General features: G+C 32.5%; 2 non-coding genes across 2 annotated transcripts; both read right to left on the bottom strand.

Moving 5' to 3' along the window:
• Positions 1-10892: 10892 nt before the first annotated feature.
• On the bottom strand, positions 10893-10974 carry TRNAS-GCU (transfer RNA serine (anticodon GCU)). Its single transcript has one exon. It is a non-coding gene; the product is annotated as a tRNA-Ser (tRNA).
• A 5193-nt stretch (positions 10975-16167) lies between these two features.
• Positions 16168-16240, bottom strand: TRNAR-CCU (transfer RNA arginine (anticodon CCU)). The gene has a single exon. It is a non-coding gene; the product is annotated as a tRNA-Arg (tRNA).
• Positions 16241-16582: the final 342 nt, after the last annotated feature.

Genomic DNA, 16582 nt, shown 5'->3' on the forward strand with positions numbered 1-16582 from the left:
TTTTATCGGTTACATGAACTAGCCTCAACCTCTCTATAAAATGAAAATAATTTTTAATCAAACACCAGAAAAAAAACAGCACAATATGATATGGATAATCCCAATGCCTAATATGTACAAATATTGGCTTTACTTTAAAAAGGCACAAAGTAAGATATAATAAGTAAGTTTAATACGTCATACAGGTCGTTGCTGTAACAGTTGGAACGTCCCTAATAATTACGTGCGTTGTAGACACCATCATTTGATGGTTGTACCCAGTGGTGTCACCCCAATTTTGGAACAACGGGTTTCCAAATTTGTTTTCAATAAAATTATTTTGAAAAAATATGTATATACATAGATATACGTTTTTTTTCATCCAAGGCACTAATACATGACAATTTATTTAATTTTCAAGGTTTCTATAATTTTTGATAAAAATTATATGAGTTTTTAGAGCAAATAACGGGTTTCCTGAAACCCATGGAAACCATTAGGGTGACACCACTGGTTGTACCTCCTGCTTGCACAGTTCTTTATCGAATGGCTACTATTCCAAGAGCTATTCGACTTCTCAATGAAACCGTTGATGATGAGCCTGAATTTAATATTTTCCACCTTAATGAGCGTAGATTACCAGAGATTATTTTAACATATCTATCTGGTAGCCTGCGCTCATCATTATTTTTATCATTACATGTGATATATGAGTGGAATTTTGATATTATCTCTTCCATTTGGGCTTCGCAGGTTTTGAATTTTGCAGCTGGTTCTTATACATATATTGGTCCTGGCTGTAAATGCAAGACGCTCCATACTACATATGTATTTTGTTTATTTGCAATTTCTATTGTATTATTAATGCTGTTGTTTTTAATAATTACTTATTAACATATTTTTTTCTGTATAATTTTTATTTCCTTTTTCTCTTCTCTATTATATTTTCGACCATTGTGGCGATCCAAACTTAAATAAATACATAATAGCACTTAAGTAAGTCGATTTAAAGCAAAATGATCTTACCAAAAAACTTAAATTTGAAAAATCAATGCAATTAAGACGATGTTAAAAATTGACTTAATGAAACCATCAGTCACGTTGATCTTTAAGGTCTCGATAAAAATCGAATGCTTCAAATTGTTGATTCAATTCCAATTCACGGTTCAGAATAGCGCGATCAATAATCTTAAGTATATGTAGGTATATAATAGTATATATGTACATACATATATACGTATGTACGTTCAATGCAATGAACCTAACCAAGCGTTTACGTTAACGTTAACATCACGACGATTCTTCGAAACAGGTCACGGTCAATTCCAGGTAATGCGAACGTTTACACTATCGATCTAACATCACACGTCGATTCGATTAGAAATCGTAATCACACACCGGATTATGTTCCAGCTGATTAGAACATACTCTAAAGTGCGATCGCTAAAACGTATGAATTATATGGTGTTAATAACGCCGCGTAAAAAAAATGGTTCAAAGATGTGCTCGCATCTGTAATAATGTCATACAGGTCTACATATGAATGTTCATATTATGTTGTAAATTAATTAATATAAAGGTAGACAGAATTCGGCGTGATTCTACAGAGTGTTAATTGCTTTAACACGTTGCGGGTGGTCTTCGATTCGAGGACAATAGCGTGTTGACCGTGAAAATTTCAGTGCCGGAAAATTCGATGAATTTTCTTGACGTCAGACGGGGAAATTTGTCGGAGGCCGGAAAACCACCGAAAATTTTCATAGCTGTTGTACCGGCGCGGCTCCGAGGGAATAACCCTGCTGTTATTGAAATCGCAGTGATCGAAAACCAACTCAAGACAAAATTATTTTTTTATGTATTATATGTACAATATACATACATAGGTAAATAGGTACAGCCGTGAACAAATGGATTAGGCCACTAGTAAAAAAATCTATTCACCGAAAATTCTCGGGTATTTGCAACAGCTACTACTTGCATTGCATTTTACTAGAAATTCCTCTATTGGTTATCCCTACTTTCTCTTCCTTGGGTTGCTTATTATTTAAAATAATTAATTGTCCTTTTTACGCAAATCAGTATTTCGTCGTGTTATTTTTAAAATGTCCGTTTCTGTATTTTTTTCTTTTTTGGCTTTTTATTTTAAGTGCATCTTATTTTACTAAAAGATGACAAAAACACGGAAATCGAATGGAGAGAAAACGGCTCAGATTATTTTAATACATTTTCAAAATTTCCAAACAACTAAAATTATCGAGATGTGCGATGCAAACGACATTAAAATATACAGTGAAATTGGTTCTATAAAAATCTCTACGAAAAAAACGGGAAAAACAAGAAAAATAAATCTCAGTTTAACGATCATGCCTTTATAAATCCTAAATATGGACCTTCTAAGCTAGCTGGAGAAGTAAAAAGGTAATGAAATAAAAAATTTTCTTCGCAAATCTTAAGAAGACGTCTGACGCAAGCTGGATTATGGGGTTGCATAATCCAATTATTCAGTAGCCGCTAGTGGAAAATGTTTTCCACTAACTAAACACCAATCTAAAGTTTCTTCATACAATAACCGGTTTGGTTGGGGTACTGCAGAATCTCAAATATTATGCACAAGCCGCATCTGCCTAGAATCCTAACGTATTGATAAAAATTAAATAATTTATTTTGACCCATATTCACTCACATGAAAAACCACACGAAGGGAGCATTTTAAATGTACATATGTAAGTCTACGGCTATATGAAGTCTTAGCTAATTTAAATTATCAATCAGTTTTTATTTATATGTTAGTGAAAGTCTATTTTAAATGATTTAAAATTCTAAATATGTTCAACTATAAAAACTATCTACATACATACGTATATTTAGTTTTTCATTTATTCTGATATACATACATATGTAATCGGCAGTATTCAATTAAATGTTTCCAATTTCATTAGAAGTTTCAACTTTATTTTGTTATTTTAATCCAATAGATGTATGAAGATATAAAAAGGATTATTATTTCTAATGGAGACATTGTTATAATACATACGCAAAATAAAACAGTTGCCGATCCCTTTTACATTATCAAGTATCACCCTCGCTGTCTGTCAAACCCAGAGACTTTATAGGTACAGTCGCGCATCCGTCGCACAGCTGAAACCAAAACGTCAAAAAGGAAAAAGAACATGCAAGGCAAATGAAGTCTTATTGCCTGACGGCCAAAGATACCTTTCCCCGTCGACAGTTTGTCTCGAAAACTCATAGCGACCGTGCAAATACACTTCAATCGCACGCTTCGTCGTGTGAAAGTAGACTTTATGGTGATTGTGCGTTAAGGTCGCTTTTCGCGCGGGTCAAGCTCTCGCCGACGGAAAATCTGCGGATGCGATCGCACGAAATATAATAAAGTTGAATATTTCTCGTATGAAACGAGGGGGAAACTGGGCGTTTTCGATTTATGTCCAGCACGAGAGAGCGAAGGGAAGGGGGAACGTGGTCTAAAACCTAAATTCATTTTCTGGTTCTTCCACACCCCTTACAACCCCTCGCAAACGAACGAACACGACTTTAGTCCGTGTGCGATAATTTAAAGCCTTTTTTTACAAACCACCGATTGAAAATGTTTTGTTTCTTGCTTATATTTGAATCAAATTGAAAGTCATCTAAATATAAATATCATTTGGGAAGAAAGTTATATTTTTTTTATCAAAGTATGTACATATGTATGTATGTACATACATAGAGCTGAGAAAGTGACTTTTCAATTCCTTATAAACATTTAAACATTTTACTACTTGTCATTTACATAAGTTACACAAGAAATACATTCAATAGAATTTTCTTTTTACCCTCTGATGTGATTTAAATAAAAATAAAATAAAAAACGCACTTTTGGAAATTAAAAATGTTTCAAAACTAGTTTTTTGTATGAAATCATAACAAGATAGATAAAAACGATGTAAATATTTTAAAGTCATTATTTAGAAAATTTATAAGAAATTTATGTAGTTAAAATTACGTTAAATAAAATTGATTTTTGATTTTTAAATGCTTTTTATTATTACGAAATTATGTTCACAATACATCTTATATTTATTTTAATAGCTACTGATCTACTGATCATTTTCTATTTTACAATTTTAATTTAATTTGGTTAGTAATCACAGTATTATATTATTCTAATGTTAATCTAAAGCATAATAGGAAAAAGAGCTCAAAAACCTATTTACAATCCTATTAAATAAAATAAAAACGCCAAAAAGTACCAAAAACCAAAAATACATTTTTTATGCCTTTTTTTCTATTCTTGAAAATAAATTCAATATCTAAATAAATACATTGATATAATTCACAATTTTTTCTTGTTTTATTATTTTAATTCCTTTTTCTTTTTCTTTTATCTCAATTTTATTATTTAACAATTTTAACAATCAAAAATACTTCTGCAAATCGAAACGAAATGAGATTATTCGAAAATTCACGTAATTCACGAAAATTCACGTACATATAGTATAAATTTATGAATATAAACTAATCATGATATTTTTAATTCCATACCCTTTTAAGGGATTGATTACATTGTTCAGTAAGGTTATACAAAAAATAAACCTATAGTAAATAAAGTTTTTCTTAAGTTGAATAAATCTATATACATACATATATATCTTTACATATCTATATATTTACATATTTATTGAAACTGGCTGTAGGTGCAAGGCATTCCTTATGCTATATTTTATTTGATATTTTTACTTTATCTGTTATTATAAATGCTATTTTTTATGTATGTATGGATGTATTTATGTTTATGTTTAATTGTTATTTTGTTTTTTTTCTTTTTTGTGTTATATTTTTTGACCATTGTGGCGCTTTAGGAATTCCTGTTATGCCACAATGGTCTGTTTAAAATAAATAAATAAATAAAAATCAATGTTTGGCTGTTTGTCTATCACGTATGCGTTCCTATACCATTCAACCGATTGCGATGAAATTTACAAAATTGTTGTGTTTAATTTCAAATGTGTTAGGGTAAAATAAACAAACAATTGAATAATTTCAAATGTGTTCGCTGACTGCGTTTTTCCGACAAATTATCATTACTGAATTTTAATTTGATTACTAAGTATTAATTTGAAACTGAAGCATTCACTAATCGAAACACATCGAGAAACGGAAATTACTTGCGTTATTGTGGCCAGTGCCGGTTTTAGGGGGGGGCTGGGTCGGGCGGTGCCCGAGGGCGCCAGATAAGTTAAATCGTCAAAGGCGCTTTAAATTTTAAAATAAGAGCGCCAAAAGCCATACAAAATTTTAGATAAGAGCGCCAAAGTCGAAATTTTTTTCTAAGGGTGTTTAGAAAACATTGCCCGAGGGCGCCATTGAGTGTAAGGCCGGCACTGATTGTGGCATTGCAACGCATGCCGGGTTCAGCTAGTAATATTACAAAAGAGCTAACATTATATTGAAATATGACAATAGGTAAAAACTGAAAACTATTCAGAATACCTTACCTTTGCCTATAATATTAATATACATATATTAACAACCTGTAAATTTCGCATCAAAAAAATAAGGAAGATTTTTTCAAAAAATTATATTTTGTGGTTTAAAAATCGAACAAGAGTAAACTGCCACTTCCGGTCGACGGATGCTTACCAAATTGTATACATAACTTGGTATTAAGCTTAAACTTCTAGATATGAAATTTCAGTTCATTAAACTAAAATGTTTCTGAGAAAAATATAAAAAACCTCGATTATCTAGAGTAAAACTACTACTTCCGATTCAGGTAAAAATATTCAAAAAATATTGGGCAATAAAATTTATAATTAGTATTACATGTAAACAAAAATTCAGTCCGATTTCGTTAACGACTTGGGAGGTAATTGAATTCAAAAACTTAAAAAAAAAGTACAATTATAAGGGGAGGTACCATTTCTGGTCAACTAAAAAATTTAAAAAAAATTGCGTCGTGTCGATAAGAATTTCAGTAACTGATACTAAGTTTCAATTCGATTTGACTAACGGTGTTCAAAAAATCCCCAAAATACACACACACACACATTTTTTTCTAGATTATGAAAACGTGATCAGTAGTCACCGGAGCCTGAGGGGGCCGTGTATTGTTCAAAGGTTGTAGCACTGTGACTATCCTACCTCTAGTGATCAGTGATCGATTCTGAGTTCGAATCAGTCAAAATCTCGAGTTTGAATTTTCGCATGATCACAAAACTTCTACTATTGTTACTACGTATACATAGATAAAGTAAAAAGACACGTAATTAATTAAAAATTAATTTTTATCAACAGCGCAGACATGTTCAGATGTATGTGCATGTGTCTGGAGCGGGCAGTAGCTAAACCTTCCATACTAATTACGTTTTCAGGCGATGAATGTAGTGTCTGAAGAGAGGCGTCCGTTGGTGTTTGTGCAAGGGGTGCCCTTTGGTCTCCATGGAGACCCTCAGCGGGGGGCGTGGCCATCGATCGACAGTGAGGGGACCCTCACGACTGTCTCCTTGGGGGCCTTCCGTTTCCTGGCCCAATCGATAGGGTAACTCACGCCGTGCCAGCCCTACCACCCTACAAACGCACTGCCGAATCTCGCATCCATCGCCGCGTCGGAAAACTTTGCGGAAAACTCATGAGAATTTTCACCAAGTCTCGCACTGCTTCACGCACACGTGCATGTACATATGTACATACATACGAAAACGTGTAAGTTAACACTTTCATTATTTCTTTCGCGCATTATACATGGTATGAACATACATATATATGTACATACATACATATATTCTTATGAATTAGTAAAATCTTCAAATTAAAATTATTTTTAAATGCTTTTTATTATCACGAAATTATGTTCAAAATACATCTTATATCTATTTTAATAGCTACTAATCTACTGATCATTTTCTATATAACAATTTTAATTTAATTTGTTAGTAATCATAGTATTATATTATTCTAATGTTAACGTCTTGAACTCTGAAAGCCACTATAATGGCTTTCGGATATTCGGCTGCCAGCTCGGAAAGCCAGTATAGTGGCTTTCCAGATAGTCCCAAAATAACTGAGCATAATATTTAGTTTTTATCTAAAAAAAAAATTGCGTATTTTTTGTTATAATGAATTCACCAATTTGATCTTCGACATAATTTAATAATATGAACAACTAAAATTTAAAAAAAAAATCATATAATTTTTTCCATCCTAGAGTAGACTAGTGGTGAAGAGAAATTCCAATAAGAGTGCAAAGTGTTAATGTACAGCATAATAGGAAAAAGAGCTCAAAAACCTATTTACAATTCTTATAAATGCTCATAATACATCTAATACATAATATTGATTAAAGACTCTCTAAAGTCGATGACCTAAAGCAGATTGTGTTTCGGTAATCATTATATGTATGTAGTGTATATAATGCATCATTATATGTATGTAGTTTAGAAACTTTTAAAAATAAAACAAGCATTTGAATTTGCGTGTTGAATACGAGGCTTCAACGCTTTTTACATTAAATTAAATTGCAAAGGGATGAGTGGCTATTTTATCAAACTTATATAATTATTTTACAAATAATAAAAACAAAATTTAAATATAAATTTTAAATAGTAAGGAATATGCTCGTGGTAATTAATTTTATAAATTAGTTTTAACTGTTTAATCATTTGTTTGGTTCAATCAATTCTTAGTATGGTTAGTTATTAAAAATCTTATTACGTAACATAGGTATGAATGTTTTACATTTTTATGTACATAAATTGCACTTATCTACATATTATGTACATACGTATACATTTGTATGTGATAAATCATATCTAGCCTCATTTCTGCGATCCGTATACATATAATATGTATGTATGTACGTAAATATGTAATCGTTGGAAAAATGAAATGTGTTGTGAATAGATAAAAAACATGTAAAAGAACTCTGGAAATATTCGACCGCTTTACTTCGAATATTTATAAAATTATACTTCAAATATTTATAAAATTAAGTAAATTTTTTTAATCTTAAATATTAATCTATCAATGCTAATTATAAATTGAGATGGTGGATTTGTTATATTACATCAAGTGATCTAATTTTACAATGACTTGCTGAAAATCGAGACTAGAGGATAATAATAATGAATTTTCCAGATACCTACTTATTTTTTCGTATTATTAAAAATATTGTAATATTAACAGTTTACACTTATACATATTTAAACAATAAGTAAGCTATGTCCAAGCAATCAGAAATGATTTTTCAGAAAAATATTTTTCAAGAAAAAAAATAATTCTCCTGTGACTGTATAGTGTACATACATATTATATATGATATATTCGTTTATTTATAAATTTCATATTCGATATTCGAATAACTAATTTTACGAATATTTGGGATGCCTAATTCCGAGTCAGCTACGCTAAATCTTGAGTTTGAGCTCAGATTTCTTCAGTTCTACTCCCAACTATTCTTTATTTTCGTATTTTTGATTTTTTTTTGATTTTTAAATGCTTTTTATTATTACGAAATTATGTTCACAATACATCTTATATCTATTTTAATAGCTACTGATCTACTGATCATTTTCTATTTTACAATTTAATTTAATTTGGTTAGTAATCACAGTTTAGGTAATCTGTGTTTATACCTGAAGGGTATAGACATTTTGTTGTAATCACCGAGACTCTTCACAAGTGTGTTAGTATGGTTATTAGTGATTCTGTCATAGAATCTACTGGTTAGTTTGTTAGTAATGTCTGTAACAAACAGAATATTATATATGGCATGCAGTTTTTTCAGGTTAGTATATATGGGTGTATTATAAATTATTTTTAGGGATTTATTTTGTATTACTTGGAGCTTGGAAAGGTTCGTATTTCTCTTTAGAGTTTTGTAGAAGATTCGAAATATTTTTGATAACTTTGACTCCATCAAACGTATGCAAAATCTATGACTACGAGCGATATTTTTTAGTAAATAAAAGTCAAACATAATCACGTTAAAACAATCAGCTCTAATATCTACACGTTATCTTATCGTTAATTATTGAAATTGGTTTTATTCTGCAATTTTTAATAACGTTAATAAAATATCTACACACATAGTGGGTACCAAAAAAAAGAAACATATAAAAATAAAATTTGACCCGCATCAATACAATATTTACGGTACATACAATATGTACATAAGTCATAATCTTCTAGGGTCCAGGTGATTTGAAGTCAGAGACGAGGCGTACGTCAGGATGGGGGCGGTGTGGGGTGGCATGGGACGGTATGGGGGTGTTATTCCGGAGACAATGGCCGCCGGCTGCATGCGTCTTGGCCTGTCACTGCCAGCTCTGCACAGCCCTGCAATTATCATCCCCGTGTGAGGGTCGGTCGACCTGACCCCCGACACTCAAATGGTGGCACGCTCGTAACACAAAATCACATCTACATACATATTATACGAACATACATATGTAGATATGTTTCATATTGTATATTCACATTTACTATTTATTTTTTTTCATCAATTTTTACGTCAGTATTATTTCATTCAAATTTAAATTAAAAAGCTACTTAATTACTCTAGTAATTATATACATATGTACATACACTGGTGTCCAGGGCCACGCCTACCATATGTACAAATGTGTGCAACCCACACAGGCGGCCGAAATATAAAGGAAGCCAAAAGAAATGTCGAAGAAATTATATTCCTTAAAAAATATAAAACAAGACATCGTACTTTTTAAAATGCATTTAGATTGTCTTGTTGTATACTTGTGAATTGCTGTTGCAAGCTACAACTTGTAACACACCCGAACTATAATTTGGGGAAATAGTGGGTTAGCAGATATTGTAGCTTCGGTCTGCATAGAGCTACATACATATGTTTTTTATGTTATATTATCTTTGCGATTGTCAGATGTATTTCTTCAAGGATGTTGAGTATTGGTTGTTCATCGAAAGAACAATGTCTTAGATATGTAATTGGAGGTAAAAACATTATATTTTCTCGAATGAACCTGAAAACATTCAGTCTCTATTGTCGTTTGGTCCTTTGTTTTGGTTTTCTGGTTAGTTTTTATTGTGATTAAAATTTTCAACACTATATTTCTCACAAGGTAAGATTTTTGCACTACTCGCATGCATTTAATTTGTTTTATTAATATGATTTATACAAATGCTGATAAAATTAAAAAGCGGCCGATTTAAGTTTGCACACAGGCGTCCGAATACTTAGGCACGGCCCTGCAGGTACATTATTTCCATATAAATAATCACAATGTGATAAAATGTAGTTACATACATACGAATGTTAAATATTTATCATTTTTAATCACAACTTGTAGTTCATGCATATACATATGTATGTAAAAATTAAAGTTTCGTAGTAAATAGTGATTTTCAAAAGAAAAAAAATACTTAATTAATTACTAGTGTTACATTTGAAAAAAAAAGTTAAAATCAAAATTTAAATGTTAGATCATATTAATTTTATTAAGTCGTGACAAAAAGATGAACAATTGAGATAGTCGTAAATTTAAGTTGATATATGTATGTACATATGTATGCATAATACTAGAAGCTAGAGTTTAACTACCTTTGTTCTGAAACAAGCTTCATTACTTTGTTTCAAACTATCTTTGCATTTACCGACATAATAGTTTTGTTAACAGTCTCCCTTTTAGAAAGTATCGTCATAGATACAAAGTTAATGAAAATACTTAATCAGTCCCCATATATTGCGACTGGAAATTTACATATAGTTTGGATCACATTCAATTGAGAAACGCTAATCAGTGTCGAAACGTACGACAATCTCGTTCGTATCGATCGCCCCACACCTCATTTGCGATAGGCAAAACAATGGAAATCAATGCAAAAATAAATCGGCACGTTGCGATGGCAGATTATAATTTCGCAAAATTAATTAAAAAATTCGACGAGGATGGGATTCGAACCCACGCGTGCAGAGCACATTGGATTAGCAGTCCAACGCCTTAACCACTCGGCCACCTCGTCTTATTGGCGGTTTTGGTTAATATCGAAAAGTGGTTCACAAACTGCAAACACACGAACCGCTTAACTTTCAGCTGAACAAACACCATTCTCGATCTCACGCCACTAAATCACTCTTTGTGCCCGTCGACGGTTCAAATTTTACTGCGTCTGCTTTTTGGGTAATAACCCAGTTTTGATTATTGCTAAGCGGTTTTATAGCCGATCGTTATGTCGCCAGATAGGACATAGGTGGAATTTTGAAAACGGCCGACAGATAGACCACCGCATTAAAAAAGGTCGTAAATATGTCATTAATGACTTGTCGCTGAACACGGCGGTCCAGGTTCTTGTGGGAGATGATACGGTCTCGAAAATAATAATATAAAAAAAGGACGACTCCTTTCCGGGAATCGTTCGCAATAAGTCAAATGGTAGAAATGTGCACCTATGTATGTGTATATATGTATATTACCTTTGGCGAAAACCGGCTACAGGTGTATTTCATACGACAAAAGATCCTTTGTGACGTTTAAAACAGGTATGCGACTTGAGAAAATTGTCCCACGAAATGTTTGGCGACAACTGACAATAGCATTAACAATCCTACGTGAAATACTTGAACGAGGGTTTCGAGAAACCGAATCGAAACGAAATCATAACGCAATCAAAATAAATAATAAGGACAATGTTTGGGTAAAGATCGTACGAATATTTTATTATATGTTAATTTAATGTGTAAGAAACCCGGCGTTTTATTTATTTTTTATTTTCAATAAAAATCTTCGGTCATCCTAAACGAGCGCCACGATAGTCATATTTCACAAAATTAATGTTCGACCAAAAAATAAATAAATAAAATAGAACGAAAACGAACGCGTTTGTGTAATTTTTTTTGTGCGCGTCGCTTGAGACCTTTCGCCGCCGAAGGGTTGTAAAATCGTATTTTTGAAAAAACATTTAATCTTATTAGAGTTCTCCTGTCCATGTGAAAAAAAAAGATCTGACATTGAGATGAGATACAAATGACAGATAGAGAAAGAAACGGTTGTAGATCCGTATCATATCAGGGCACCTCAACTTACTGGACCACGATAACATTTTTGATTATTACGAATTCATAGAATGCAAATAAGAAAAAGCGAACAAAAACAAAACTTTTTCCAAAAATTTCGTTATGCAGAAATATTGCAATACTGAAAATATAAAGTTTTCATGTAAATTTCTCATACAGGCATACATATACTCGATAAATAATTTCCATAGAAGATTATTATCTTCTTCTTAACAAATATTTTTCATATATTATAGATACATACATACATACATATCTATACTACTATGATATGGTATAAATTTTAGTCAGGTATTCTTTCAAATGGTTTCATTATTATTTAGAGAAAAAAATACAAGAAGTAAAAAGACAATGATTTTGCTAGCAAGACGAATTCTTATCTCAACTCTGATAGAACCATTGAATGTACAACATTCTTACGAAAATGTTGACAATCGCTGCATTCAGGTACTACGTTCGGCGGCCAGTCAACGAACAAAAGGTAGCTAATCTAAAAACAAACCTGTTACCTGTAAGTCACTAGATATGACACTGATAATTTTCGTACACAAAAACCCAAAGTCAAACCGACAGATTTACAACAAACACCCAAAAAGAGTCGTTTATTACAATAGAGGACCCTTCGGTAGACACACGGGGATTTTTATACATATGGTACAAAATATCATCATACAAACATAACGTCTGATTTGTTTCGAGAAGATCATGATTCATGAAAACACTTGTGGCGACTTTTGACATATTTACAAAAGGATCGACCCATGTGAATAGTTTGAAATCAACGTCGCTTCCATCCCTTCCCCAATTTCGACTTTCTCCGACACATAAGTACATATGCTAAAAACATTATCGAATAAACTACTGAAAGGGTAACTAAGCGAAAAGCGTTGTGTTTATATGTGCGAAAGTGCGTTGTCTTTTGGGGTTGATCGCTTTCGCCGCGCAAGGGGGTGCAAAACACCCCTCGATCCAAGTCCCCGGAGGGTGTTTGTGCACTTACACCATTTAATTCCTTTAGTTTAGTGGTTTTTCCTAAGTGATAAATGCAATTACGCTCCGTCGCGAAAAAGGGGTGGATCGACTTGATCGAATTTCCGCGCTGAAATTGTATTACGTAGAATACATCGTAGTACGCGCTGATTTAATGCACGTCGCCGCTTCTCTGTATATACATATTTAATATAATAGTTCTATTATTTATTACTTGCATATTATTACTAGTTCTCTGTATATACATCGCGTGCTATTTACGATACATGTATATAAATAAAATTTCATTTAATAATTTCATTTAGCAGAAAATTTTGTTAAATGAAAAGTTGTGAGTCTGATTTCTATTAAAGATTTCTTCAAGCAAAATTATTTTTTGAGCGAATGAAATCCAAATTGATAATTTACAGTCTGAATTTGTTCATCACACTATTGTTGTGGTTCCATAATTTAATATAACTTGAGATGTTGAGATATTGTCTTATTTTTATTTATTTTATTTTATTTTATTTTAAAAAATCAATACCACAGAGACTTGACAGGTTGCCCCAAAGCGTCAATGTGATTTTAATACAAATAATAAAAATCATAAAAATTACAAAAAAAACATCATAAAAAAAAATAATAAAAATCATAAATAAAAAAAAAAAAAACATAAGAAAATAATAAAAATCATAAATAAACAAAAACATCATAAAAAAATAATAAAAATCAAGTAAAAAATATGTACACAAAATAAAAACAAAGAAATAAGATTGAAAAATTTATATCGTGCTATTTAGGATGTGTTCCACCAACTCAACATAACTGGCATCGAATAGGTCCAAGTATTGTGCCAGTAAGTTAAGGAGTCGAACAGCTCTCGAGAGGGGGGAGTTCATGAGCACGTTTGATTTAGCCCTAATTGGTAAAAATATATCATGTTTTCTTAAAACTCTACGATTTTCCGGGGCCCAGAATTTTAGTTTCTCCAGGATAGTGGGATTGTGAATCTCTCCTCTAAGTAATTTTACGAAATGTTTCCCAAGAAATAAATCTCTTCTCTTTGCCAGGGAGTTGAAACCCAAAGATCCCAAGACAAAGGCACTAGGGAACAGATATGGATAAAATCCAAATGTTTTCAGATATAAAAATCTAAGGAATTTCCTTTGGACTCGTTCCAACATTAGAGAGTAACGAAGTTGATAGGGAGACCATATAATGGAGCCAAACTCGAGCACACTGCGAACTAATGTACAATATAAGAGACGAATGGCAGTGAGCCCTAGTTCAGACGAATTACGGATTACGAATCCAAGGATTTTTGTTGCCCTATCACAGATATTCTCAATGTGAATGTTGAAACTCCAACTATTTTCGAAGACTATTCCCAGATCAGATATAAATAATTCTCTCTGAAGAAGAGAATCATGAAATTTATACGGATATTTAATAGGAGAACGAGAACGAGAGTAAGAAATGACCCGACACTTTAGGATATTGAAGGGAAGTTTATTAACATTAGCCCATTCATAAATAGAATTCAAATCCTCTTGCAAATAAAGAGCGTCAGGTAAATCAATTATTCTCTTATAGATTTTTAAGTCATCCGCATATAATAAAAATTTAGAATGGTGAATAGAAGATTGAATATCGTTGATAAATATTAGGAATAATAAAGGGCCAAGATTTGATCCTTGGGGAATCCCAGAAGTGGCAACATACTCATAAGAAAAGCAACTCCCAAACTTAACGAATTGACGTCGATCCTGTAAATAAGAAATAAAAAGACCAACAAGATTATAAGTAAATCCAATAAAACTTAATTTACTAACCAAAATTTTATGATCAACTTTATCAAACGCCTTCTCAAAATCAGTATATATTACATCCATTTGATTATTACAATCCAAAGTGCTGGTTATGTCATTAGAGAAACATAACAAGTTGGTAATAGCTGATCTGGCCGGACGAAAGCCATGCTGCTGATCAATGAGCATACTTTGAAAGTGATTAAAAATGTATCTGTGTAATATTACCTCAAACATTTTGGCTGGCGCTGACAAGATAGTTATTGGTCTGTAGTTCCTTACACAAGATTTATCGTCCTTCTTATGAATAGGAGTTACTTTAGAGCATTTCCATAAATTGGGGAATGAAGAGTTCCTTAGAATTAAATTAAAAATGAATTTTAAAGGTTCTAAGAGACTAACCTCACATCCTTTTAGGATGTAATTAGGGATGGAGTCAGGACCGGAAGAATAAATATTTTTAACTTTAGAAAGCCATATTTCAGATCGGAAGAGTCAAGATGATTAATCGCTAAAGTGGGGAAAGTAAATTCCGAGTCATTGGTAGGTTCCATGGAATCAGTAGGATTATTGAAAACTGATTTAAAAAAGTCGGCAAATCCATTAGCAATGTTTTGATCACCCTCTAACAATCCAGAATCATTGTACATAATGGTCGACTTTACACGATTTACACGTTTAGAATTGATGAAGTTCCAGAATTTCTTAGGGTTTTTAACTATGGAACTTTCACAATCAGCTACATAAACATTATATGCATAGTTCATCTATGTATAGTTCATCCTTTTTCTTTTCTTTCAAGATTCAACATAAATCCGCTATGTAAATTGGAATAATAATCATTAGCCCAAAACAAAGACAAATGAAATTTCTGTGAAAACTTCGAATGAAAATTTTTCAGTTGAAATGTGAAAGAAAAATTCCAGGAAATCATTTTAAGAGGAACGTACAAATTTATTTAAATCAACACACTATTAACCGGCCGCTTATTCTTAGGCTTTTCGACCATCATTCGAATTAAACCGGACACTAAGCGGTCACGTATCAAATTCCAACATTTAAAAAAAATCTTGCACTTACTTAAAATTCACCTTCAAGTGGCAACGAAATTACGCTTTCAAGACTTGCTCAAAAAATGCAACAGGACAGCCTGCAATTTCAAACGCATCACTCAAAAAGTTTACCTCTGGTTTTAATGACGTAAATCATTATGGCAAGATAGCGAGGCATACATAATTTAGAGAAACAATGAACCGTTCGAGAAGAGCGCGAGGTAAAATCAAAGTTTGCAGTGCTACTAGTAGATGGCGTATGACAGTGGGCGTCTCGACGCCGACGCAGGGTAAAAATAGACGTCTCATTTACCTCTGGTGGGACTCGAACCCACAATCCTCGGCTTAGGAGGCCGATGCCTTATCCATTGGGCCACAGAGGCTATGGCGTCATATATCAAAAATCACCATCACACTTGGACCGCGTGCGAACTGATAACGCGCCGGTGAAATGTGGTGATAATGCCAAATGTCAACGCGTGTCACGGCCCGCGAGCGAAAGTTATGCAGTCGGCATAGGAATGTTTTCGATCGCTTGCGATAAAAAATAAAAACGTTTTATAATAGTACAGTGATGGCAATCCTTATATTGTAATAGCTCGAACGAAATAACGAAAAGCATTCATCGACCATGTCTTCTCATGCCATCGGAAACAAAACAAAAACGTCATCGAAGTTAGACGCATGATAATTATAGAAACAACTAGCGATTGGCTGAAAACTTT

Source organism: Arctopsyche grandis, chromosome 9 (assembly GCF_051622035.1).
Source record: "Arctopsyche grandis isolate Sample6627 chromosome 9, ASM5162203v2, whole genome shotgun sequence".
Lineage (NCBI taxonomy): Eukaryota > Metazoa > Arthropoda > Insecta > Trichoptera > Hydropsychidae > Arctopsyche > Arctopsyche grandis.